Here is a 25,713-nt window from a genome sequence, read left to right on the forward strand (position 1 = left end):
AAGAAAACCAGAAACCTCTCATGATTAAAGTGAAACTTCAGTTAAATAAAGAATATATAAATTTTTAGAAGACATGTAACAAATGACTCAGCTAGGCATATTGATAAAACCTAAATCTACTAATAGTAATTACAGGGACTTGGAAACATGAAGCTATACAAATCATTTATGAGAGAGAGTCCATTTGGGTTAAAATGAGCTATTTGTCAACTTTTAAATTCTTTCTTCTATGTGAATGATTTGGGGGCTTTATCATAAAATAAATTAGTGTATAAGTAAATAAATAAAACAATAAAGGAGACAGCCAATTAAAGTGCATGAAATTAAAATAGCAATGGCTAAAGAGTATAAGTAGGTGGTAAGAACTGCAAGGGTAATTTAAGCTCAGCTTTGCACACTGTGCCTTTGGAGTGAGGCAAATGACCCTCTGCCAAAAGGAATATAAATACTTCCTAGAAACGAAGTCTGTTTTTCTCTCCTTTGCTTCTACCCTTGGTGGAATCTTCACTTTCAGCTCTGCTTACTTGCAAATCATCCTTTGGGAATGGATATGAAAAACAGACAAATGAATTCTTAAGGGTGCTATTGTGAATTGAGGGAACAATTTTTGTACTTAACAGATTAAAAATCAATATATCAAGCAAGAGGTATTTCTGATGGAAATTATCCTTCAGAGTCTAGCCGAGATTAAAGATGTATTCAGTACAATCACTTAACAGATATTTCAACAGGGAAATGATGGGTAAGATTGTAAAGATATGAATTAGAGTGTTTTCCAAGATACACTTTTGTAATTTTCAAGCCTGGATTCACTCGTTTGTCTCCGTATTCATTCATTCAATAAACGTTCATTGAACATCTATTATATTAAATTGTCTTGGCTCTACGAAATTTATATTGGAATAGCCACCATAAGCAATGAACAAACAAGAGAGTCTGTAATATTTGAGGTGGCAAAAGTGCCAGGAAGTTACAAAAACAGAGCAGTAGGGCCTGGCTCTTTGGAGGACCCAATTTTTAAGCCCTTGATCAGGGAACTCACCTGTGAGCTGATCTTACCAAAAAGATAGCTGAAATCTCCTGCTTATTGGTACAGAGAATAGATCTGCAAGCTTTATCTTTGATCTCTCGGACATGTGGAGATAAAAGAAGAGGTGGGGGGCTGGGGATGTGGCTCAAGTGGTAGCGTGCCCACCTGGCATGTGCGGGGCGCTGGGTTCCATCCTCAGCACCACATAAAAGTAAAATAAAGATGTTGTGCCCACCAAAAACTAAAAACTAAATATTAAAAAATTATCTCTCTTAAAAAAAAAAGAGGTGGGAGGAAAATGAGAAAGGGTGCCCATCAGGTAGGGATGCCGCAGACGTTTACGAAGGCTGAATTAGCTTTATTACCGACTGGATAAGACTGATCTATGCTGGCGCTATGACTGTGTGTGATATGTGGCCCACTGAGCAAAGCATTGGAGTTATAACAGGGCTCGGCAAGTGTGCTTTTACTGGGCCAATGTGTTCAAAGTTCTGCAATGTCAATCTCAACCCAAAGTTCTCCAGGTTAATCTTAAGCATACCTGAATGAGGTCTTTAAAAAGATAGTAAAAATAGAGCTTTGCTCCAGCCATGGTGCAAGGAGCTTTCATGGGCTCTGGATGGACGCTGTGTGCACGGGCTCTTGAGCTGCTGGAGCACAGCAGGGAATGAGCCCCCAACCCAGACCCCTCCAGCCCAGTGGAGGGAGACTTAGTAAACCTTGAACACTGTAGAGAACTCAGCTATATGGTATGGGAGAAGGTGATTTGTGATCTAATAAAAAGACTGCAGGGTGGGGTTGTGGCCCAGAGGTAGAGCCTCGCCTAGCACGTGCAAGGCCCTGGGTTTGATCCTCAGCACCACATAAAAATAAATAAAATAGGGCTGGGGTTGTAGCTCAGCAATAGAACTCTCCCCTAGCACATGAGAGGCCCTGGGTTCGAACCTCAGCACAACATAAATATAAATACATAAATAAAGGCATTGTGTCCAGCCACAACTATAAAAATTAATAAACTAACATAAAAATATTGTGTCCAACTACAATAAAAAGAAATTAAATATTTGGGCTGAGGTTGTGGCTCAGTGGTAGAGGCAATGGGTTCCATCTTTAGCACCACATAAATGTAAAAATAAAGACATGGTGTCCACCTAAAACTAAAAAATAAATATTTTTTAAAAATTAAATATTAAAAAATAGTAAAAATAATTCATAAAGTCAGTATGTAAAATATAAAATAAGCTATATGTAACTTAAAAAAAACACAGTAATTTAAACATAAGGGCTCTTTTGGCATTATCTCCCAACTCCCCTCCATCACCCAACAAGGGGGGAGGGTAAGGGAATAGCTCTTTGGTGACTTTCTTTTTGTTTCATCATCCTCCTCCCACATAGATTCCTGATCTACTTGTGTCTATTCCATTGTTTTCAACTACTCACAATGGCCTCTCCAAACTGACCCTATTTTTATATCAGAGTGGATATGGATACTTCAAACAATTGTCTGCTATATGACATTTAGTCTCTACTGTTATAGAGACTTCACTGTATTTCTTAAGCTATGGATAGTTATATTTATAATAAATCAGTAGGTCTGTGAGATGAAAGGAGTTGGGAAGTCTCATTCTCTTTCACTTAGTGTTCTAGAAAAAATGCCTCTCCTAAGTAAGACCCACAAACAGCACCGTCTCTCCTACAGGAATTTTATACATTTCCTTAAATTGGGTCCAGAAAAATATTTTCAATTTGATGTTATTTTAAAACCAGAATCTCTTACTGATAAAGGTGTGCATATACACAAAATGAAAATGTAAAAGACCAACATGGTCATGTTTAGCAGGCTTTGTGTTCTTACTGTAACGCATTTATGCTCCACACTCTATTTAAAATTTTTCTTTTCTTTCTTTGTTTTTTTTTTTGTACCAGGGATTGAACTCAGGGGTACTTGACATTAAGCCACATCCGCAGCCTTATTTTGTATTTTATTTAGAGACAGGGTCTCACTGAATTGCTTAGCACCTGGCTTTTTCTGAGGCTGGCTTTGAACTTTCAAATTTCCTGCCTCAGCCTCCTGAGCCGCTGGAATTATCAGCATGCCAAACTGGACCTGGCAAATTTTTCCATTTTTTAAAATAAAGTACATACAACTTTTGGTATATTTACATGATTCTCTGGTAATTAGTTCTGGTATACATAAGTGGAGACTGCAGGATTATAGTTTAAGAAATTGAGGTCCCAGTTAATTCAGAAATAGTTCAAGAGTCTCAAAATGTGGCAAGGGCAGGACTTGGGACTAGATCCCAGGTTTCATCCACCTGCTTTACCACCTCTAGTGACATGGTTGATGCTTTCTCCTCTATCTCTTTTGTCTACCTGAGTTCACTAATGACTGTGGTAGGCGGTTCCCAACACATAATTGCCATCCAACTGGAGTATCTGGTCTTTCTTCTTTTCTGTTAAGGACTTTCTCTGGCATCAGAGAAATTAAATATTTATTAGGTGTCCCCACAAACCTCATGTGTGAGACAATGCAAAAAAGAGGAGCATGCTTAGCTATACATAGGTACAGCTGAGAGAGTTATTATTCTTGAGGAAAATCCTCAAAATGTGGGAAATAAATATAATGGATAAAGGGGCCCATATCCATTCCTTTGGGTGAGATGATTCTGAGCATAATCAATGTGGTTTCTCAAAAGATTGAGTCCCAGTTTCCCATAGGACTGTTTATCAGTATGTCCTTATTGCCCTGCATTCTCTTCTACGTTGTTTACCTGAGCTTCATGGGCTCTTCTCCCAAATAATCTATTGGCACCAACATCCTGTTTTAGGCTTTTCCTTTAGGATGACCCAAAGTAAGACAATAACAGCCTATCACCAGTTAGAGTTCAGTTTTCAATTGAATCCACCACTAATAAAAAAATCACTAGATGAATAAGGAAGAATTAAGATAATTTGGGGTTTATACCTCATTCTTCTGTGCATTGGTTGAATTGCAACTACAAGAGCAGTCAACTGTGGATAGCACAGTTTTAGGAGCACATGAATGATTATCAGCGAGAAATCCACTTGTTGAGGACATCTTCAATAGTGATGGATAGAAGGTTCATGGAGAGAGTTGTATTCAATTTAAGAGGAATCTCTCTCTCTCTCTCTCTCTCTCTCTCTCTCTCTCTCTCTCTCTCTCTCTCTCTCTCTCTCTCTCCTTCTCTCTCATAGCTAGGAACACAAGAAATTTGAGGCTATGGTGGGGTGTTATGGTTTAAATATTTATTAGGTGTCCTCCAAAACCTCATTTGTGAGACAATGCAAAAACATTCAGAGGTAAAATAATTAGGTTATGAGAGCCTTGACCTATTTGGTGAATTAATACCCTGGTGGAGATTAACTGAGTAGCAACTAAAGGCAGGTGTAGTGTGGCAGAAGGAGGTGAACATTGGGTGTGTGACTTTGGGGTATATATTTTATTTCTGGCAAGTAAAATCTTCATGCTTTCTTATCATCATGAGAGCCACTTCCCTCAGGTATACTCTTCTGCCATGATGTTCTGCCTTCCCTCAAATTCCAAAGAATGGGGCCAGTTTTCTACAGACTGAGATTTCTGAAACCATGAGCCCCCCAAATAAAGTTTTCCTTTTTAAAAACTTTCTTGTAAGGTCTTTTAGTCACAAGAGTGAAAAAGCTGACTAAAAGAGAAACTGGTACCAGAAGTGGGTTCATTTATGTGATTAACCTAACCATGTGGTTCAGAAGCTTTTGAAGCTTTTTAGAATTTGTGGGAGGAATTTTGAAACGTTTAGCGGTGCAAGCTGGAAATACCTTAGAAAGTTGTAAGCAGAACTTACAACAATTCTGGTGGGAACTTAGAATATCAGAGTATCAATAAGATGGTGCATAGTAAAGACAGGGCTCATGAGGTTTCAGAGGAGAGGACTGTACTGGAACTTGGATTAGAGGCCATTCATGTTATGTTCTGACTAAGAGGTTGTATGCTTTTTGCCCATGTCCTGAGACTTTCTGCAAGGCTGAATTGAAAGGTGACTTAATATTAATCTGAAGGAAGAAATTTTTAGACAGCATGGTATTCAGATGGTGACATGGATATTTCTGGCAGCTTTTTTTTATCCATGTTTATAGTGATATTCAGGAGTGGAAATCATGGCAGAAAGATTTTGAAAACTTGGACTTGAAAGGCAGGAGTAAAACAGGAGCTAAGAAAAATTGCAGTTTTAAAATAAATTACTACCAGTAAAGAAGTGCTGAAGAATTTGCTCAGAGACAATAAGAAAGATTGCTGGAAAGCAGCATCTCAGGATTTGGCAAGACCATACCATCTCAGGCTTAACTGACTAAAAGTAAAATGTCCTTTGAGAAGAGACCAGTGGGATACCCTGCTTGTGTAGGGGGACCTAGGTAGGCCTGGAGGGCCAGGCAAAGTGCAACAGGGTTGGGTTCTTTGTGAATAGTCCCTGAAAGGGGGCTAAACCGAGGAAGAAGCTGAAGCTGCAGTGGAGACCTCCAAGGTTAAGAAATGCCAGGACTATGAAATATCTGCAAAGGAAAACTGCAGGAATCAAGCAGAGATAAGCCCAGAGAGAAGCCAGACGGGCTGCAAAAACAGGCCACAGGGACAGAGCCGAGCAAGCCCTTTTGAGAGAACATGACAATGCCATGTGCTCCAGATGCCAGGCACAGAACTACAGGACTTGTTCGCCAGGTTCATTTTCAGTCTTTCTCTGGTTCCATCCCCTCTTTTTATGCTCCCATTTATCCACTGTGAAATGGAATGTCTACTATGTGCCTCTATATATAGGGTATTTGATTCACCGGGGCTCATACTGAGAGTTTGCCTTGAATCTCAGAGGAGACTTTGGACTTGAACTTTTGTGCGATCTTGGAACTGTTGAGACTATGGAGACTCTTGGAAATGGACCAGATGTGTTTTGCACTGTGAGGTGGTCATGAGCTTTTGGGGCCAGGGACAAAATGTTTTGATTTGGATGTGAGGTATCCCCCCAAAACTCATGTGAAGCAATATAAAAAGGTCTAGAGAAGAAATGATTGGGTTATGAGAATCTTAACCCCATTAGTGAATTAATCCCCCACTAGGGATTAACTGTGTGATAACTGGATGTGGGTAGGGTGTGGCTAGAAGAGGTGGGTTAGTGGGGTATATATTTTGTATCTGGTGAGTGGAATGTCTGTCTGTTTCCCTCTCTCTGTTTCTCTCTATCTTTCCTGATCATGTCCTGAGCCACTTTCCTCTACCACACTCTTCCCCTATACTGTTATGCCTCACCTCTACCCTGGAGGAATGGAACAGGAATGAAAAGTCTAAAATCATGAGCCCCAACTTTTCTTCCTCTAATTATTCTTGTTTGTTCTTTCGGTCCCAGTGGCAAAAAGGCTGACTAAAACAGGATGTAAATAATGTAATTTCATATTTGATTTAGTCCTATTTGGCTTGGTCAGGACTGTTTTCCCAGTGACTAGAACAATGGCTGTCACTCTGAAGTGTGGATGACACTATGCACCACAGGAAGAACATTGCTCCACTCACATGAAGACTGGCCCACAGACAGCGTCTTGGTACATACTGACTGGTCAGTGCCCATATTGCCAGTCATCCTGGTGAGATTAGTTCTCTGATCCTATACAACCCATTGGTCTTTACCTTTTCCAGCATTTCTTCTCCTGTTTTACTCACCCTTGTAATTTGTGGGGAAAGGATACAGGTGGGCTCAGTTTAATGCTTGCTCATTGATGTACATAGATTATTGAGACTCATAGGTTTCTTTACCCTTTTATGAGGAGTCCTGCATCTTTCTTATGCTCTCACACATAAAAGCATTCATTCTTATACTCTTTCCCTACAGAAGGCTTAATGATGGTTCACAAAAGGCTTACCACATCCTGTGCACAGTCTTTAGATTTTGGCCATTCTTCCATTGTGAAGAGAAATGTATTATTTCTATTGCTGCCTAATAAGTTACCACAAAGTGAGTGAGCTAAGGTTATATCTATCATTTTACTATATTTGTACATCAGAAATCTAGACTTGGTTGAGCAGAATTTTCTCCTTAGTATCTTATATGGCTAAAATCAAGGTACTGGCTCTAATTTCATTTTAGGCTTAGGTCATTTGAGTTGTTGCTAGAATTCAGTTCCACGTGGCCATGATTTCAAGATGCTTTAGTTGGTTGGTAGAATTCAGTCCCATGCAGTGATGGGTCTGAGGTTCCAGGAATTTTCTGGCTGTTGAGTGGAGGTTACTGTCAGCTCCTAGAGACTACCTCCTGTTCTTTGCTGCATGTCTTTCTCTACAACACGCCAGTTTGTTCCTTTAAGGTTAGTAAGAGAATGTTGCCTTCTGCATATTTCTGACTGCCTCTATCTCTGACCTCTAGACATAAATTTGAAAGACTCATATGATCAGTCATGCTCACTTGGATGCTCTCTCTTTTCTTGAATTTTAAGTCAAACGATTAGTAACTTCAATTACATCTTCGAAATCCATCTTTGCCATTAAAGGTGATGTAATCTCAGGAGTAACATGCCGTCTCCTTCTCGTGTTCATTCTTCAACCCAGAGGAGGGTGTGGTACACTGTAAGGTGGGTGAAGGACATCACAAGGGTGACTTGAGAATTTTGCTTACCCCAGGACAGCACAGGATTTTATTCTCTCTCAAAGTATCATTTTCTTATTAACATGAAGAACCACTTCTAAAATGTAAATTGAGTTCCGGCACTCAACTCTGTGTGGAATGCAATGTTGCCACTTGGTAGGGAGATTAGATTTTAGGTATCAGAAGCCTAGAACAGCAATGTCCACACTATCATTCAGTTGCTTCTGGGACTGAGAGTCTGTGCTGCTGAGAAATCTTCTGAGAAGACTGGAGCACTTTACCTCCTACAGTACTGTTTCAAGTTTAGTCTGAATTCATGAGAAGACAGGATACATGGGGATTCTGATTTCTTCTATGTTAACAATTATTGTTCCTTATTATTGAGGGTTTTAAAATAGACTCCACTTATCATTTTCTGTGTTAGAAGTTCAAGTCTCTTAGTGTTCTTAGTTCACTCCCTCGTTCATGGGCTCTCTCCCCTTTTGTTTGAATGCTGGAGGAAAGTTACCCCCATGGGAAAAGCTTGTAGACTTGAGCACACATCAAGCTGTTGCAATCACCGGATGCTCTAGAGACCTTTTCTGGAGACACTTGATGGAGGTAGTGCTGAGAGAATTGCAAGAAGGAGGCGGAACTAAGAAATTGCTCAACCCTCTGGCCTTATCTTTCTGCCTTTCAAAAGAGCTGGTTCATTTGTTCAGCTGATCTGTGCTGTCCAGAAATCACCATCTTCTCCACTTAGGAGACAAAAAGCATCTCCCCACATGGCTTTTTCCAACCATTTCCTGTCAGACATTTCCAAAGCTCGTCAGACATGCAGACAGGAGCCTTTGACAGAACAAGGGTGACATTTCAAAGAAAGAATGATGATAGGATGCCTAATAGCACATGCCAGAAATAAGCACCTTTGAAAGGTACAGAGGAAATTTCAGAGTATCAGCCTGGTATTTCACTGTGCAGTGCTATCCACTGAGTCTTTCATGTAGCTCAACAGGAGTTAAATTATGTAGAAGTTGCAAATGCCAAATCACAGAAAGGTGAATTTAAAATTCTTATTTTACAGCTTCGAATTAGTGTGGACACTTCCCATCAAGAAGGACATTTGTTTCACTTGATTTCCTGGCACAAATATTGCTCTTTTATGAACAAATTGCCACTGGAAAAATGATGTTCCGCACAGGTAGAAGGAAGGCATTGCTTTTACATTTTCAATAACTAAATGAATATGTATTTTTGATAACCACTTCAGAAATGCCTTCCTTTCAGGATGTTAGAAACTATAGTTACCACAATTTGAAATACTAAGCCTTAAGTACTGAGAAATAGGTTGGTCTTTCCATAATACAGAATTGAGCAGAAAACTAAGATGCTGTTAGTGGCTAGATTGCTAGTTCAGGAGGAATTCGACAGTGTGATTGAACTCAGTGAGGGCAGAGCCAACTCCTTTGGCTGTTTGCTTCAAGTGAGAGTGTAATTCTAATAGATGGACCCCATGTGGTGTTGACACCTCCATTCTGTAGGGTCTTGGTTGCAGGAGCATTGTTATACCTACTTCCTACTTGGAGTGGATCCAAACACACAGAGGGAACTGATTATCCCTTGTTCATTTCATCTCAAATGACAGGTTGGAAGTTTTGGGTTGAGTCCCAGACTCAACATACAACCTTTGGAAATTTTGCAACTTTCCTAAGACTCGATTCTTTTTTCTTTCTTTCTTTCTTTCTTTCTTTCTTTCTTTCTTTCTTTCTTTCTTTCTTTCCTTCCTTCTTTTCTTTTCTTTCTTTTTTTTTTGAGAGAGAGAGAGAATTTTTTAATGTTTATTTTTTAGTTATCGGCGGACACAACATCTTTGTTTGTATGTGGTGCTGAGGATCGAACCCAGGCTGCATGCATGCCAGGTGAGCGCACTACCGCTTGAGCCACATCCCCAACCCGAGACTCAATTCTTGAACTAACAAAATGAACTAATCCAGATTTTCCATTATATAACTTTTTTTCTCCAATGCTTATCCATCTCAGAGTTAAAGCTGAAGGTCTTATACTTGCTCATAAATCGCCATATTGCTCCTGTGAAACTCTCACTCACTTCCTCTTCTCCAAACACATGAACTTCTTTTTTCACATATATGCTTACAACAGTCTACTCACCAGAATTTCCCTCTTGATACTCCTGTTTCCTGGCAGCTTTTCCTCCCAGCCCTTCATTCTTTGAGAGTCCCTAACTACATCTCCTTCCCCTTCCCAGAAATCCCTCTATGTATGCATTCCATTATTTTTCCTCTAAAAGGACTTACACATCTAACCTACTATATGCTATACCTTTTGCTTATTTATTTTCACATACAGTATTATATTATTTAATTTTCTCTCTCAGGGCCAAGAATACTTCTTGGCACATAGTAGATGCCCAATATATATTTTAAATGAATATAGAGCAAACATTTTGATGGATTTTAGAAGCTGTCAAAATGCTATCCTACAAGAAGAAAGTAACTCCAATCTCTATTACATGGATGATGAAAATGAAGTGTTAAGACACTGAGGATTCCATTACACTGAGCATGTGGTCAGCTAGGACATACATACCCTCTACTCTTTTTAATCCAATTTCATATTTTGTTCATCACATTATTTTGTCTCTTTATACTTTAGAAGGCCTGTGTGAGAATCCAATTTAAAATTATTTGAAGACTTTGAGCACTGCAATGTCCCATCAAAGGAATTCTAAACACTATTTTGGTCTCTTTGTTTTTGGATGAGAAGCAAGGACTGCTTATTAGTATCCATTTCTTTTTCTTCCACTTGATTTCCTACAGGCACAGGTTCAAATAATTCCCCATGTCAATTGATTCTTTAACAGACAAAAACCCAAACTACAGAAGGGAGAAGATGACATTTAGTGAGAGGGGAAGATGTGGAGCCATAAGGAGTCAAAGTGGTGTCTTCCTTGTTTTTTTTTCTTTCAAGAAGTACAACTTATTGCCATCTTCAGTGGCTGCCATAATCCTAGTTGCATTAGCCTCTGGCTTCAATGTGTGTCTCTCTGCTTGAGTTTTAAGAAGGGTCAGTCCATGGTACCCAACATTGCCTAGGGAGGGAGTCCAGTCTGCTTTCCCTCTCATCAGCGCCTGAGATGACCACATGTATTGGCTTGTTCCCCTGATTCACAGCTCTGTCTCATGACACACTGGCTGTAACTTTTCCTACCTGTTATTTCTCAGGTAGGAAACAGTCAAGTAATCACCCTACCAATGTGTAATCATCAATCACCTATGACATAAGAGTGAGGGCCAGACAGAATGCTATGAAACAGGTTGCAAGTAAAATACCACACCTTACTATTATTTAACAGAATATGTTTAGAAATACAGCTGTAAGTGTGCAGTCACTTGTAGTCTTACACACAAGTGTTCAACAGAGGGCAGCTACCGTGAATCATGTCCTCCATGCCAGCTTCCATGCATGTATAGACTGCCTATTTGTAACCCATGCCAACCATGGACAAAACACTTGGCATGTCTTTGCTTTTCCTCACTCTAATATTCATGTAACAGATGCAGACTTTATTGGGTATTTTGTAAATGAAGGGAATGAGGGTTTTAAACGAAGTGGGCTTCATCAAACAATGTGAAAACCCACCCTCAACAACATGTCTTCCTAAAACCTCTTCCTGGCCGCACCACGTCTCATGTTGGGAGAGACTGGTCTGTACACCCACCTTCCTTGCTTGGCTGATTCCCAGTCTACTGTACAGTACATTCTCAAGTATATTCACTGAATGGATAAATGATAGAATCATTGAATGAATGAATGAATGACTAGAATATGAAAGCCATGTTTTAAGCAAATCAGTTTTACCAAATTTCTTAAACTCTCTGACTCATTGAAAAGCCTTTTCTACATGTAAAATATGAGCTCTTAAAAAGCTACAAAGGAAAGCATTTTTAAATGACTGATGGAATCCTATACTAAATTATTTTGAAAAATAATTTTGTAAAAATCAATAAATAATTAACACAGTTGTGACAACTTAATCAGCTTTTATAAATTTGATTTCCTATTGGGTTTGTTAAAAATTCATCTAATATGCAGATGGTTCAAGATTTTACATCTGTTTTTCTTAGTCCAGAAGTTCAGGTTTATAAAGCAAGAACATATTTCTCTGTAAACATCCAGGAAGTGGAATATCTAACTGAAATGTTCAGGGGGATAAATCAGCCAATATGTCACATGAGTGAGGAATAACTTTCAATGTCCTATCAAAGGAGCTCTTTCAGTTCTATATTGAGCCAAACACAAGGAAAATATGTCTGGAAATTTAATTTGACATCTACAATCAATAGCACTCAGATGTCAGTGGAGCAAAGGTTGGAAAAAAAGATGACTTTAAAAGTACAGTCATGAATTTATAATTACATTGATGAGTTGAAGTAATTTATTGAATTAATGTTTCCAAAGTCTAAGAAAATCAGCCTGCCACACTATATTGCTTAAGGATTGGAGATGCAGGATCTTGATTTTTCCAGATAAGTCTTCTTTAACTCATCTATGCCTTGCTCTTTGACCAATCATTTGAACTTTGGTGCTTCACTTTCTGATTTGTGGTCATTTTCGCCAACAAATTAACCAATGCACACTAAGCTACTGCAAAGACTGAGCTACTCAGGATCTCAGCTATAACAATGAGCCACTTGCTTTTGATCATTATCTCACCATAAACAAAATGTCTCAAAAAAAAAACACAAAAAACAACAACTCTGTGTTTTGGTGGAGGGATGCTTTGGAGGAAAAATAAATATGTTGCCCATTGCACATGCCTAATGATCTGTATTGAATGAATGAACCAGCCATTGGCATCAACAGAATCTAGATAAGAGGACAATCCATGCAGTCACAAGACACACAAACTAAAAATAACAAGTATGCTTTTAAAACAAAATGTCTACACTTGCATAGTTTCTAGTGTGATAATATGTACTTTAGGACTTCTTTCTTGATTTGTGTTCTTTCTTCCATAGCATCCTTCCCTTCTGATTTTGCAATGCCCTCCATGACTTACCTGGGCTCAAAACATTAGACACCAACCCCTTACTGATGTGCCAACTCATCTCTGGCCATGAACTCTTCTTCCAAGCTAAAGTGCTTCTTTCCTTCTTCCTATCCAATTTCCACATTCATGTTTATTGGACAGCTCACACTTGACATGCCTCAAGTCTATGTTCATAATTTTTTTCCCCAAAGATACTACTCTGTCAATCTTCTTTATCTCCACTAATGGCAACTTCATCTTTCAGAGAGAACCATCTTTAATTCCTCTTTTATCACAATTCAGATGCAATCTACATCTAATCTTTACCATCCAAATATATATGGAATCTAGCTAATTCTTTGTTTCCTCCCTAACTGCCTTCTTCTGGTCAACAGCTTTGACTTGAATTGTTGCTATGGCTTCCTTTCTGTCCTTCCAAAAACTTCTGTCCTTCCAAAAACCCAACCGTATCCATTATCTGTTCCCAAAGCAATGGGTTTAACGGTCCTCTCATAACATACATGGGACCCTGTCCTTTCTTTGCTTGAACCTCTATGTTCTCCTTAGGAGTAAAACACAAATGTGTACAGTGGCCTAAAGGAGCCCGTGTGAGCTGCCTTAACTGTAACCTCAACAGATCTCCCTCCTCCAACACCTCCTTCCTTCACTCTATTCTGGCCAAAATAGTCTCTTTGCTGTTTCTTGAATATGCAAAGAAAATTCTTATCTTGGGTATTTGGCTTGCTTTTTCCTCAGCCAAGAGTTCTTGTCCTATAGCTGATTTGATTTCTTCACTCTGTTCCTTCAGGTGTCTGCTCATGTATCATTCAGTCAGTGAGACCTGGTTCTACCATCCCACATGGAACAGAAATTACAGAACCTCCTCTCCTGCTAGTTTCACCTCTCCCACTACATTACTGGGTGTTATTTGCTTTTTTTCTTTCTTTTTGATAATTTTTCCATAGCTTTAGTCACTATCTGGACCACTATTTGTTGGCCTTTTAATTTATTATTCATATTTCCTATTGGACTGTAAGTCCCATGAGGACAGACACATTTCTGCTGTCTGGCTTTGCAGCTATATTCCCAATGTGTAAAACTCTTCAACGAATATTTTTGGATGAATCAAATGAAATACAATTGCTATCTACTCTAAAGCATTGCAAAGCATAATTGCATTTGCCATTTGGAAGAGGACTATAAATTTTTGGATCACTTTTGGATTATACTGATACTGAACAACAATTATGCTTTGGGTTTTCTTTCACTGATATGGTTATCAAAGAGTTAGACTTTTGTTTCATAGTTGCTCTTAGAAAAGAAAATAAATGACAATTTAATAGGGTAATATATTTGTAATGAATGACTTGGCTCTTCAACCACATAGAGGTCTCTTTTAGCCATATTGAGTTGAATTTGGTGAACAAACATTACTGATACTATAGGAAATAGATCTCCATTTTCAAACAGTTATTTAGGCAGGTCTGCCGACATTGTTGCTAATGTACCTGAAATAACTGGTAGCTGATAGTTGATATCTGCTTCCAGGAATGCAGTGAGAATAAAAATCTGGGATGGCCTTTTGAGCTCTGTATTTCATCCAGAACAATGCCAACAGTTTTGCTGACAGGTAGGTGTAGATGTGGGGATACCTGTCCCTCCTGATCCTAAGCCATGTTTGCTCTGGTCCATCCAGAGTACTAAAGGGGCTGTGGACAGATCTTCTCTCATGATGAATGAAAAGACACAGGAATATACATATTATAAATATTGTAAACATAATAATATACATACCATGGAGATTCATATTCATGGAGATTCATATTCATACATCCAAATTAAATTCTGTGCAGGACTTGAAAGTCCTTGATCTCAGGAAGAAGTCATTTTAATAGAATTTTTTGTTGTTCCAGAGCAAAAAGATATTCTCTGGAAAAGTTTACAATAGAATGTGATCACCCCCACCCACCATTTTTTTTTAAGAAACAGAAATAAGACTCACAGAGGATTGTTCCTTACTGGAGTGACCTGCCAATCAAATTTCTCCTTATATTTATCTCAATTAAGATCCTCATCAATCTCTAATCCAACCACAATGGACCAGAAGATACAAGCATATTTTGTACTTTCCACTTGTGACATTCCTGCTGGTTTCTGATCTTCTACACACCCAAAATGCTTTGTCTTTGCAACTCCAAATGCTGAAAGTTTTTTAATACTTGTAAGTAAAACTTAAATACTGCCTTTTCCATAAAGCTTTCCTTATTTCCTCTAAAATGAAAATGAAATTAGTCTTTTGCTCCTCTGGACTCTCATTAATTTTTTTTCAGTGTTTGTGTAAGTCTTATATGTATATATGTTATACAAATTAGAAATTATATTTATTGTAATTGTGTGTCTCTTTTAAGTGTGCTAAATTGTGGATATTAGAGACCATTCTTTCAACTCCCCACTCTGTGAATAGGCTCACCATTCCCTGGTGTCCTTGAACAATGACTATGAGTCTTTGCTTAAGTAGTTTCTAACACAGTAGTACCAAAATGACTTCCCCAGGCAGGCTGCTCCTTCAGTGTGCATTTGGCAATCCCCAAACAACAACCCCGGGCCAGGCAGAACTTAACTTCTTTAGTATTAGAGCCATAGCAAGGCTTTTGTTTTGTCTGATTTGTTTTAAAAAAAAGAAAAGAAAGAAAGAAGAAAGAAAGAAAGAAAAAATTCTAGTCTAACAATGGGACGGTGATGGTCCATAAAAGGATTTTTTCATTGGCCACTGAGGGAGAAAATGTGCTATAGTTACCAGGATCTCCAGGGTAAAGTAGATGATGGAGATGGTTTTTAAGTAATTAAAGGATTTTTAAAATCATCTTTTCTTTTCAGGATTTGGAACAGTTTAATTGCAAAGAACAGGTTTTCTGGAGGAGTTCCTTGGGAAATGGCTGTTGGGGATTAAATCCCAAATGCTTTGTTTTAGGTCATTCTCCTACTGTACTTTCCCATCGACTTGGGATACCCTTTATCCTAACATCTACCAACTTTGTTATAATTATCTATTCATTGTGCATCTTTAGTGCCAAACTGTGAAACTGGAATGGTCAGTAATCAAGATTATCATGTCAATCACTCTATTCCCAGGGCTAGCAATTATTTGCACATTGGATAAATGGCTGTGGATGGTAACAGTATGAGGCAGGTTAGTTGGTATTTTGGGAATTAGTGTATTCCTTTAAAGATGATTACTTACCAAAATACATTATCTCTAAGTAATTTTTTTTTAGAATTAGTCTCCCTCTTTTGCAAGGTAGACATTTATATTGGTATAATTCAAAACTTTGATTTATCACTTCCATAGATGTTTTAGAATGAAGAAAAAGTTTATCTAAAATGATGTCTAGAACTAAAATCAATATAAAATGGGAGCTGAGAAAGGATAGAGTAAGCCGTATAGAAGCATAGAATTACATAAGCATTTAACTAAATATGAATTAATTATTTTCTTATTAATACTCTCTTGAAAACTGCAAAGAACCACAGAAAAATATATAATGCTGGTGTAAGTCATGTGTTTGGAAAATTCAATAATGCAAACCCATAATATGGTAAATAAGAGATGGGTAGATTGAATTTCCTGAAATAACAGCAAATAAGCAGATGCTGATGAAGTAAATATCTTGAGTTATTGCTTATTACAATGTAAATTGATTAAGCAAATATTGATTGAGTATTTATTAGGATAGGCAAAATTATAAATGATTTATAATTATTCATTAGTTTGATCTTCCCAGACATCTGATTAGTTTATGTTCATTAAAAAAAAAAGAAATTAAAGATCCATTATGTTGAGTAATTTGTGAAAGAGTATAGAGTCAGTAATGGGCAGAACTGGAGTTTGAATTAATATATGATTTACCCCAAATCTATATCATCCTCACTGTGCCATGTTAGAAAGGGAAGGGAAAAGAACATGTATAAATACTGAGAGGTAGGGCATGTTTGCGGAACAGGTAGGCAAAAGAGGTTTGGGGTCACATCTGAAAGTCTTTATTTGGGATATATTAGTTTTTAAGTAAGGAGAGAGAACGCTTTTTGAACTGTTTTGTACAGGTGATTCTGGCTGCATAAGAGATGCCAAAATCTTGGATGGTTCTGGAGAAGAATAGATAGATTCTACAGATGTTTTGTGTTGGTTAGAGAACTATCGCAATTTCCATAGGATTATTAGCATCAGCAGGCGGGAAATGATCTTCCCTCCTTCCATGGTATATGACAAGGTGACAGGAGGACATGGAGAAACCTGAACTGATAAACAGATGAGCTCTGTATCTACAACTATACCTCGCCTATGATACTGAGCCTGAATGAATCCACAAAAATCTCCTTATACGGAGAAAGATAAGAAGAATGTATTACTGACTTGAAGAATTCTTCCAGAGGAATCATGGGTCTTGATAAGCTATGGTTAATTTTAATGTCTTCCTCAATTTGAACATTATGACTTTGAGAAAGAGAGTAGAATGAAGGAAATTGAATATTGAACCTAAATTGATTTGAAAAGTAGGCAATTGTTTTCTAACTTTAATTAATTTATTCATGAGGTGACTCTTGCCAAGTAAAAGAATGATTTAAAAATCATCCAACTAATATAAGAACATGTTTTTTTTCTTTTCCTGTACCCAGAGAATTATGCAGGAAAAACAATTGAAATCTCTTTCCCACTCCACTTACTAACACCTTGATTAACAGGATAAATGGTTTCTATCTATTATTCATCTTCTAGCTCCCTTTTTATACAATTCCTTGCACATTTGTAAATTATATATGTATGAAATATATATAATATATAAGACACCTTTTTAACAATTTCAAAAAGATCTACAGGAATTGTATATTAAATTTTCCTTATTGATTAGCAATGAGGTGATTTCTATTGTCTTGCTTTACAAATAACACTAAAATAAACATCAGGGGCTTTTATCTTTGTATGTATGCACAGAGTTTTTATTTCTGAAAAATTTTCACATATGAAATGCCTTGGTAAAAAGTCATCCACACTTTTAGTTTTTATAGGTATGGACAAATTGACTTCCAAATTAGTTTCAATGTTGTGTATTTCTTACAGCATGAAAGTATCTTTATCCATTTTACTTTTCAATTGATTTCTTAATCTTTATTGATATAAACATGCCAAATCACTCCAAAGAATTTAAGAAGTACAGCACTGTGCATAGCAAACATAGCAACAATGGATGGTCTTTCCCTATTCCAGCTCTCTGCTTTCCCTAACAGGTGATCAAATGCAAGATTTTGTGTTTTTTTTTTTTTATTTCCTTGCCTTTTTAAAGAAGGAAAGAATTCATTTGTTAGAAAAGTTTTAGACTCACAAAGAAGTCAGACAGAAGGTAGAGAAAGTTCCTTTAGACTCCTTGCCCCCATACATGCGTAGCTTCCACCACTATCAACATCAACATCCCTGCCAGACCTGGACATTTGTTACTGAAAATGGATTACATTGACATTGACACATCTTTACACCCAGAGTCCATAGTTTTCCTTAGGGCTCTTTCTTGCTGTACATTTTGTAGGGTTTTTTTTTTTTTTGTTTTTGTTTTTTCCATCTACAACTAAATATATATATTAATTTATTTTTTTAATTTTGTAGGTTTGAACAAATTTATAATGGCATAACCATTATAATATGGAGATTATTTTCACTGCCTTAAAAATCCTCTGTGTTCTACCTATTCATTTTATTCACCATCCTAACTTCTGGTAACCACTTATCTTTGTAGTCTCCCTTCAGTTTTTCGTTTTCTAGACTGTCATGCACTTCTAATTCTCTGGTATGAAACCATGTCCAGGGTGGCTTTTTTCATTTAATAATATTATGCCTTTATGATTCTTCCGTGTCTTTTGTGACTTGATAACTCATTTCTTTTTAACACAAAATTCCATCATCTGAATGTTCCTCGGTATTTTTATACATCCATTTACTAAAGGACATATTCATTGCTTTCAAGTTTTGGCAATATAAATGAAGACAGAATCCATGTGCAGGTTTTGGTATGGACATAAGTTTGCAACTCTTTGGGAAAACACAGAGGAACACAATTGCAAGATATCACAGGAAAAGTATGTTCAGTTTTGTAAGAAACCCCTTCAAAAGTGGCTTTACTCTTTTGCATTCTCACCAGCATTGAATAAGAGTTTCTCTTACCCCACATTTTCACCAGCACTCAGTATTGTCAGTGTTCTGAATTATGACCATTCTAATATGTGTGTGATAATAACTCCTGTAAGTTTTCCTCAGATGTCGATTTATGTGATGGATTCCATTAATGGATTTTTGAACATTGAAATATTATTGCATACATAAGGATAAATCACATTTAGTTATGGTATCAATTGTTTTCATACATCGTTTAATTCGATTTGCTATTATTTGTTGAAGATTTTTTCCATATATGTTCATGACAGATATTGATATTCTGTGTTCTCATCTTAAAGTGTTTTTGTGTAGTTTTGTTATTATGGTGATGTTTGCCTCATAGAGTTAGGGAATATCCCCTTTTCCTCTATCTTCTCAAAGAGATAGCAGAAAACCAAGATAATTTATTTTTTAAGTGTTTGGTAGAATGCACCCATGAACCCATATGGGCTTAGTACGTTCTATTTTGAAACATTAATTAGTTATTGATTTGTCCCTTGCTTTTTAATTCCCTGGCTTTTAAAACTTAGTAGAGTTTCCTGCTTATTTTTGAGTATATGAAAACAGTGTCTATACTATGTTGCCTGCTGAGAAACTTGTTTATAAAAATTTAATTCTGTTTCTAAGCTATATCCAGGTGGTTATATACAGCTGAGGCTAAATAATTTTCACTGCTGTATAATACTCACTTGTTTAAATACATCTGAATTTTTCTATAAATTCATGGGCACCTGAATAATTTCCAATTTCATGCTATTTGGACAGTATTTTTATTAGCATTCTCAGCATGTGTCCTGGCCCATAGCTTCTTGTTTACAGATTTCCAACAGGAATTGCTAGCTCAAGTCAGGTAAATTATGGTCTAACATCATAAAATTATATGCCCAGTGCACAGCAGGTGACAATGCCAAATTTCTCCTGAGACTTATGCTCCTTGAAGATAGAGAAAGTCTCCACTTTTTCTGGGGGCAGGGAGTCCCAGAATTGCCTTATTGAAAATACCTTTCCTTGTATTTCTTACATAAAAACAACAGATTTTAATCCCCCCATGTTTTCACTCATGCCAAGGTCAGAAACAAGTTCTTCACAATCCTGTTATTACCCGCTGATCAATCCAGGGAAATATCTGACAACTTGATTTGCCTAAATTTTAATCAGATTTCTCTCCTTCTCTCAGACCCCTAACTTTGAATCACCCCAGACATAACACACTGAAATGCAGAATAATCCTTCCTCAGTGGCCCCTTTTGAGAATGCTGACTTTAAGGAAAGACATATTTTCTGCTCAATCATTTCCATCACTCCACCTGTCCATCCCACTACCCCACACCTGGTTCTTTATAGCCTTGTTTACTCCACCTTACAAAAGAAGATCCTTTCTGCTCAAATTTTAAAACCTGCCAATATTGCAGTCTGAAAATTCTCCTCATTGCTTTGTCTTTCTTTCCTTATTTCAATAATCTTTGTGAGTAATAATCTGGGTTTGTGTTTTTATTTTATCCAGGAAAAAAAAACAAGTGGTGAAAAAATAAGAGTTAATGGAAAATAAAAAATAATATGAATAAAATTCTACTATAAAATAAATAAGAAATTGTAAGTAGATTAGATGTACCAATTACATATCCACCAAATTATGCTATGTTATGTACCACTATACCACAATGAATTCTGCATATATACACACACACACACACACACACACACACACACACATATATATATATATATATACATGTATATACATATATACACACATGTATGATGATAATTCATGAAACAAAATAATAAAATAATAATAATAAAAGGGAGATCGGTAGAGAAGAGCAAGTAATAAATGGGAAGGAGGAAGGGAGACAAAAGGAAGGTGCTAGGGAAGGGGTTTGAGCAAACCATTATGTGCATGTATGAATATGATATAACATAACGAAACCCACTCCTATGTAATATTACAGCTCATTAATAAAAAGTACATACTTTTTACAAATTAAAAAAATTTATACAAAAATTAATTAAAGGAAAGTTAGATTTGTATTTACACAATGTGATTAAATATTTGTATTCATACAATGTGACTAATTTAAGGCAAAAGTAGCAGCATAAATTTTGCAGAAAGATATTATATACTTATATAAGGTTTAATAAAACAGCTGCATATACACATATATATCACATACACAAGCACATACACATATATACACATATATATCCTCTAAATAAAATAAACACTGACTTGCTAGAATGTTGAGGAAAAGAGATGACAGTTACAGAAAATTTTAACACTCCTTGAAGAAATTAAGAGATTAAGCAGGAAGTACAAGAAAAGATTTGGAAAACTAAAATAATATTAATGACAAACTGTATTCAGCAAAGAGAGAGAGAGCATTTTCTTTAAGCACAACGATAGAAGAAGACATTGGTGCCATACTGGAATTTAAAGGAAGACTCAAGAGATTTCAAAGAATTAGTATAATATGAAGAAAAAGTATTGCTTTGTAAAATTAAATATGTTTGGGGTACAAATATATTACCAAATAACTATTGGGCTGAAAAAAAATAAGTGTTCAGAATTAGATAATAAGGTAAAAGTCATACTGGTAGGGCAAAACTAAAGCAAGGCATAAAGGGAGACACAGAACTATAAATACAATTATCAAGAAAAAGTACAAGGTAAATTAACCTAGCACTCAGTTCAATTGAGCCCACAGAAGCAAGAAAAAAAATAAGAGAAATAAGGGCAAATACATAAAATTTAGAGACTAAACAAACAGTAAAAATATTAACAAATGGAAAGCTGAATCCTCCAAAAGATTACTAAAACTGACAAAGAATAAGAAGAAAAACTATGCTAATAAGCAAATTGGAACAAGGGGAGGTCCTGGAGAATGAAATTGACTGAATGATGTTAAGTGCCTGTACATATATTTCCCAATGAATCCTACATTTGTGTATAATTATTATGCATCAATAATTTTTTTTAAATTTCAGAATGACAACATAGACACATCTGCAAGGTAGAGATTAGAGAGAAGGAAACAACTATAGTGATTTTTAAAATGTATGGTGGATTATCTTAAGCAATAAATTTAAAATCCAAATGAACTTGATAAATTCCTAAAAACAATATGTAAAATTCAAAAGGATAAAAGGACAAGGAAGATTAAGTCGGGTTGATCATCTAGAACAGTGAATGAATGAATAAGCCCGTGTATTTTCTTCCTGTCTGACTTATTCAACAAATTAGTTTGTTGAATATACACATATATATCCTCGAAATAAAATAAACACTGACTTGCTAGAATGTTGAGAAAAAGAAATGACAGTTACAGAAAATTTTAACACCCCTTGAAGAAATTAAGAGATTAAACAGGATTAAGCAAATTAGTTTGTTGAACAAAATGAATAAATGAATGAATGAATGATGCTCTGAGAGATACTCCTGTGACGTCAGGTGAAAATGCAGAGGTGATTTCAGAGTACTGCTGTGACACCAAAACACAGAGGATGGGAATAAGATGGCTGACCCTTGAAGGAACAAGAAAAGGAGGTAGTGACATTGTGAGCAGGAGAAGGAATGATATAGGAAGCAGGGATGACAAGTAGCTCTAAGATTTAAGAATTCCTTAAAAACAAACTTTGAGACGAGGAAAGTTCTTATTGCAAACAAACAACTCCCTTTTCATGAACTAATTTGATTTTGGGTTAACCAAGGTAAGCTTTTCTTTTTTACTTTTTATGCACTGCATCCTAAAGCCAATTTCATGATATTAAAAGAACAGAATTACTAAGAGCAAGGCAGCTCCTTTTGAGTAACATTAAAAGCCTGAGGGAAATCTGAATAAATAAATTTTAAAAAAAGATAAGGGAGCCTATTTTTTTTCTTTCCATTGTTGAATGACAATTGGCTTTGTATGCACAAGTGAGCTTTGGAAATATCTTTCAGGAAATTGGTTAATAGGTTAAACAAAATAAATTTCAGATCAAATTAAAGGGAAAACAGTCCAGAGAAATGGTGAGGTGTTAATAAGAACTTTCTCAATGGGTGCCTTCTTAAAACACTTAACCCCACCTGGGAAAGGTGATATACCACTAGGCCAAGGTATCTGAATCTGTGCTTAGTCCTGGGTTACACAGCTGGTGGAGATCACTGAGAAGCTGCACCTTTGCCTGTGAGCATGCATGTGTCTTTTCTTCACAAGTGATCGGGTTTTGAAGGCTTTTCTTTGGCTGTTAACATATGTATTCAACCCACTAGGGAAAGGGAGACCAAGACTCACCTGTTTCGAGGCTCTTTGCTCCAGCTGTTTCTTACTAACATAGGGGAGGAGAAATATCTGTTCTTCACCCATGCTAAGTTCAGGGCTGAGGCCCTGTATCAAAACACATATTATCAAGTGAAAATCACACTAATTTATTTAAAATATGTTGTATGTAACATGGGACCCTCATAAGGAAATGAAGATCCCAAGGAACAGTATGTATTTTTACACTAAGCTTCATGAAGACTGGACAGTCACAGTGAAATATAATTGGACCAAAGGGTCTTGATTGACAGATAATGAAGTGGGCGGGGGACCTTAGCCCACTTCCTCAGCTGATTCTCTGAGTCCTACGTCTTCAGAGATGTGGATGTCCAATCCTCCAGACATAGGATGGGCCCCTCCGATAGGATGTGGTGAGGGTCTCATGACCTACTACAGGGAAAGGTCAGGACATCCTTTCTCCGTCTGAGGACTGCTCCAGGGGAGAAAAATGGAGGAAGATGAGAGTGAGCTTCCTGCCCCTGCCCATATTGGGATTCCATCCGCTTCAGTGTTCAATACACTAGGGTGCACTATTTGGGGAAATTGTGTCTGGAGTCCCATCGTTCACTTTGTCTCCACCACCGTCCTCTCTTTTCTCTCCCATGACCAAATTACTCTCCAGGGAATGTTTTCACTCCCCATCTCCACAGATGTCTTGGAAGTCACTTTTGTTCTCCAGAGCACCTGCCCTTTCCCTGGGGCTTCTTTGCAGACACAAGGTTAAAAAAACTCTTTCTGGATCTCTTTAATATGTATGTCTTCAGAGAAAAGACGGGTGAGGTTAAAGGCTAGGGAGATAAATGAGAGCCTCTAAAATATCAAAGATAGTTTAATCTTTGAGTCACTAAAGATACATTGCCACTTTAATGCTCAGCATTTGGTCTCTCAGCTATGGTTGATTCTATTTTTCTTCCAAAAAAATCAGCACACACAGTCTGGGCAGTGCTTTACAGAATGTCACTTCCTCTTGATCTGTGAATCCTGAGTCCTTTGCTCCACCTGAACTCTATTCTGGAAAGTCCTTAGTTCGTGACTCTTCAGTGTCCCCGCCCCAGGCCAACGTGCTGGAGCGCCTGGTTCCTGTAGGAAGGTGCTTTTAAACTCTATCTTAGGTTTACCCTTTGGATTCAGAGACTTTGAGGTTGCTGACATTGGGTCAGACATTCTTTCTGAAACCTGTAGGTAAGAGAAATACTTGAGAAAAATATTATAGATAAATGGCAAATATATATAACAAATAAAAACTTTATGAAAATTAATGAGAACATCACTACAACCAAATGGAGAGAAGATGATATACAAAACACAACAGAGATAATGCAAGCATATGAAATATTAATGGCTCCCTAGAAAGCACAGATGTAAAGAAAAACATTGAGATTAACCTTTTTACCTATCATTGAATAAAGAATAAAGTAGATTTTATTGCTATTAGATGGTGTTTTGAAGTGATTATTCTTATAGACTGTTTATATAAATCACACAAAACTTCTCAGGAAGCTATTTAGTGTGTCCTGATAAAATTAAAAATATTTATCCTTTTTAAGGTTTTTTTTTACTCTAGTAAGAATCCATTCTAATAATCAGAAATGTTACTGCAGAGTAATATACATGTTGTTTATAAAAGAAAAAATAATGTCCAAAAAATGTTATGAGCCAGGCACAGTGGTGCACACCTACAATCCCAGCAGTTTGGGAGGCTGAGACAGGAGGATCACAAGTTAGTACCCATCCTCAGCAACTTAGTGAGGCCCTAAACAACTTAGCAAGACCTGTCTCAAATAATAAATAGAAAAGAGATGGGGATGTGACTCAGTGTTTAAATGCTCCTGGGTTCAATCCCCAGTACCCCCCCCGCCACCAAAGATGTTATGAATACTATCAGAATGGTTAAACTAATTATAGTCCTACCATAGTAAGTGGAATATTATTCAATAGTTTTATGTTATGTTTGCTGGACACTGTTAACAAGGTGACAGAATACCTATGAGAATAAATAAAAAGGCATAGTTGAATATTACATATGATAAATTATCAAATATGTCTGTCCTATGTTTCTGTGGTTCCATTTAGTTTGAATTTCCTTTGTGGATTTCATTCATTCTCCCTCTTTCTGCTTAAACAGGGAGAGCTGATTTTTTTCCCTCACTCCATCAATATTCCCTTTGTTTAGCAAAATGCTTTTTCCTACCTTTTCAAGTATAAACACAAGGTCTCAGTAGAACAAGTTCTTAATAGTAGGGATTTCAGTATCAGTCAATCATCATTTAGCAAGTCACCAAATGCTTACTGGTCACACAGCAATCCACCAAATATTATTTAGCAGAAAAGCAGGAGAGAAAGAAAGAGAGACAGGGAAACAGTGTTCCTGCAGTAAGAAACCACTGCAGGGATCCGTGGTATATGTTTATGGGAGAAGGATGAAGACCATGCAAATAAAAGAATGTTCAGAACCAAGAAGTATATGAATTTGAGAGATTATAAAGATGATGACGATGTGGCAACCAAAGCGTGGGGTGGGCTGGTGA

Source organism: Urocitellus parryii, chromosome 14 (genome assembly GCF_045843805.1).
Source record: "Urocitellus parryii isolate mUroPar1 chromosome 14, mUroPar1.hap1, whole genome shotgun sequence".
Lineage (NCBI taxonomy): Eukaryota > Metazoa > Chordata > Mammalia > Rodentia > Sciuridae > Urocitellus > Urocitellus parryii.